Genomic DNA, 3,988 nt, shown 5'->3' with positions numbered 1-3,988 from the left:
ACCCCAAGGCAGAAGTTCCAGAGAAACTAGTAGAAGGTGGTGGTAGAACCTGGGAACAAACTCCACTTCCATTCCCCATCTTTAGGGGCTCAGGTCTCCCACCCCGGTTCACTGTCCCAAACTCTAAAAAATGAGACTACTTTAGGTCAAGTTTGGAATCAGAAATTAAATCTGTCTTGAATCCCTAGAGCAGAAGAGCATCTAAGGCTTTACCAGCCCACCTCAGGACCTATTGGGAGAAATAGTTCTTTCCTCCTTCATAGGAAAAAGCTGGATGGTTTGAAGGCCTCATAATCCCTCTGATCTGTCAGAGACCCAGTCCCTAGTCCTTACCCACTCAGTGATCCAACTGATCCCTAGCTCCTGATTTTCCTATAAAGAGATCATAGATAAGAAGGATTTCTGGGCTAGAGTGGAGAAAAGGTGTTTATAAGAAACTGTGGAGGCAAGAGTCCTACCAAATTCCCTTTGTGACACAAACATGGTGCTGATACCTAAAGCAGGAAGAGCCAAAACAGAGAAAGAAAATTATGGACCAATTTCTTTAATGAATAGTGATGCAAAAATTTTAAGTAAAATACTAGCAAGGAGATTATAGCAATATATCACCAGGATCATACGCTATGACCAGGTGGGATTTATAACAGGAATGTCGGGCTAGTTCAATATTAGGAAAACTTTCAGCACAAATGACTATATCAATAACAAAACCAACAGAAATCATGTGATTATCTCAATAGATGCATAACAAGCTTTTGACAAAACACAGTACCCATTCCTATTTGAAACACTAGGAAACATAGGAATAAATAGAACTTTCCTCAAAATGATAAGTAGTTGCTATCTAAAGCCATCAGCAAACTTTATCTGTAATGGGGATAACCTTCCAAATAAGATCAGGATGCCCATTATCACCACTATTATTCAGTATTATACTAGCAGAAATTGAAGGAATTAGAATAGGCAATAAGGAAACAAAACTGGCACTTTGCAGATGATATGATGGCATACTGAGAGAATTCTAGACAACTAAAAAATCATTTGAAATAATTAACAATTTTATCAAAGTGGCAGGATGCAAAATAAAACCTACATAGCATTTCTATATATAACCAACAAAGTCCAGCATCAAGAAATAGAAAGAGAAATTCTATTTAAAATAATTGTAGACACTGTAAAATACTTGGAAGCCTACCTGACAAAACAAAGCCAGGAACTATATGAAAACAAATACAAAGGACTTTTCACACAAATAGTCAGATTTAAACAATTAGAAAAATATCAATTGCTCATGGGTAGGATGAGCCAATATAATAAAAATGATGATTCTACCTAAATTAATTTACTTATTCAATTGTTGTTGTTCTTCATTCTCAAAGAGGACCATGACATTGGGGTGATGTCATGGCTTGCACTGAATTGGATTTAAGTGAGGGAGGACTAACTTAGTGCCATCCCAATCAAACTACAAAAAACAAAACAAAACAAAAAAACCAAAACTATAGTGCTAGAAAAAATAATAAAATTCATCTCAAAGAACAAAAGATCAAGGATACCAAGAGAATTAATGGAAAAAAATGCAAAGGAAGGTGGTATAGTGATACCAGATGTCTAGCTATATAAAAAAGCAGCAATCATCACAACAATCTGGTACAGGCTAAGAAATAAAGTGGTAGAATAGATTAGGTTGTGGTAAAAATTATTGGAATTTAGCTGACTCATTTTGGAGGGGCCACACCTGGCCCACTCTGAAGTTACATATGCTACTGAGGTCAGAAGGAGAACTCTCCATAAGCAGTTTTTGAAGGACCTCCCCTTTTGGGGGAGGGAGATTGAATGCTTCTTGAGGGGAGGCGAGTAGTTGCTTCTAGGAGTCTCTTCAAGAACACTCTCGCACTCAGCCGCTCTCTCTCTTCTTGGTTTCCTGATGATGTGAGAAAGCTAGCAGACTTTCCAGGAGTGCTGAGTGAACACAAAAAAACCCTGCATTCCTTTGAATTAACTTAATTGGAAACAATCTGGGGATTGTATAGACTTAGGTTAGAGTTAAGAGGATTTATCTATATTTCTTTTTCCCTATTTCCTTATCTTTGATTTTTTATTAATTTCACCTTTGTTGTTTAATTAATCCCCAAGTAATAAAATCTGATCCTTTTGTGGAAAAGAAGCTATAAGGCTCCTTTCTTATTGGCCTGGGAGAAATATCTAAAAGGGGCAGTTTGGAGGAGAGGGAGCTTTTAACCTAGAGGTCCCTCATTTCCGGGACCCCAATATTTTGGCTAGTCACCCAATTAATGCTCCATATATTAAATTTTGGCCCCTACAAGGTACATAATACATAGTAGTAAATGACCATAGTAACCTGGTGTTTGACAAACCCAGAGATCTAAGATTTTGGGACAAGAAATCATTATTTGACAAAAATTGCTGGGAAAATGGGAAAGCAGTTTAACAGAAACTAGATATAGACCAACATCTCACACCTTAGACTGAGATAAGGTCAAAATGAGTACATGGTTTAGACATAAAGGGTGATATCATAAGAAGATTAGGGAACATAGAATATTTTAGATGTCAGATTTATTGATAAGGGAAGAATTTATGACCAAATAAGAGATAGGGAATGTTACAGGATATAAAAAGGAGAATATTGATTACATCAAATTAAAAAGGTTTTGCACAAACAAAACCAATGCAGCCAAAATTAGGTGGAAAGCATAAATTTGGGGGGAAATTTTGGGCCTCATGTTTCAGTAATATAGAGAACTGAGTCAAATTTATAATAATACAAGTCATTACCCAACTGATAAATTGTCAAAGGATATGAACAGATAGCTTTCAGATAAAGAAATCAAAGCAATCTGTGGTCATATGAAATAAAAATGCTCTAAATCACTACTGATTAGAAAAATGCAAATTAAAACAACTCTGAGTTACCACCTCACACCTATCAGAATGGCTAATATGACAGAAAAAGGGAAATGTTGGATGTTGGGGGGGGTGTGCGGGAAAACTGGGATACTAATGAGTGTGGAGTTGTGAACTGATCCAACCATTCTGGAGGGCAACTTGGAACTATGCTCAAAGGACTATAAAACTGTGCATACCTATCCCAAAGACATCCAAAAAAGGGGGAAAGGACCTATCTGTACAAAAAATATTTATAGCAGCTATTTTTGTGGTGGATAAGAATTGGAAATCAAAGGGATACCCATCAGAGGAATTACTAAACAAGCTGTGGTACATGGTTGCAATGGAATATTGTTGTGCTATAAGAAATAACAAGAATGATTTTAGAAAAACTTACATGAACTGATGTACAATGAACTGAATAAAACCAGAAGAATGTTATACAAAGTAACAGCAATATTGATCAATTAAGAATTGTGAATGGCTTAGCTCTTTTCAGCAATACAATGATTCAAGATAATCCCACAGGATTAGTGATGAAGCATACCATCCACCTCCAAAGAAAGAACTGATATTGATGGAACACAGACTGAAGCATGTTATTTTTCACTTTCTTTCACTTTTTTCTTTCATCCATTTCTTATACAAAATAACTAAGATGGAAATATTTTATATAATTGCACATGTATAACCTATAACTGATTGCTTACCACCTCAGGAGCAGGAAGGGATAGAATTTGGAACTCACTTTAAGTAAAAATGTTTAAATAAAAAAAGGAGAGAGAAATATCAATGAGGATTATCAGAATATAGATATAGGGAAAATCAGAGCTCAACAATGAACGTGCTAATCTAGTAAAAATTTAGCTACCAAAGTCATGGTCCATAGACACGTAAATCTATTGATGATGATACCCATATATTAAAACAATATAATAGGGGCAGCTAGGTAGCACAGTGGATAAAGCACCAGCCCTGGATTCAGGAGTACCTGAGTTCAAATCTGGCTTCGTACACTTGACACTTGCAAGCTGTGTGACCCTGGGCAAATCACTTAACCCCCATTGCCCTGCAAAAA

The sequence above is a fragment of the Dromiciops gliroides genome, chromosome 1 (assembly GCF_019393635.1).
Source record: "Dromiciops gliroides isolate mDroGli1 chromosome 1, mDroGli1.pri, whole genome shotgun sequence".
NCBI lineage: Eukaryota > Metazoa > Chordata > Mammalia > Microbiotheria > Microbiotheriidae > Dromiciops > Dromiciops gliroides.
The sequence above is the reverse complement of the archived record's forward strand: the minus strand, read 5'-3'. Positions refer to the sequence as shown.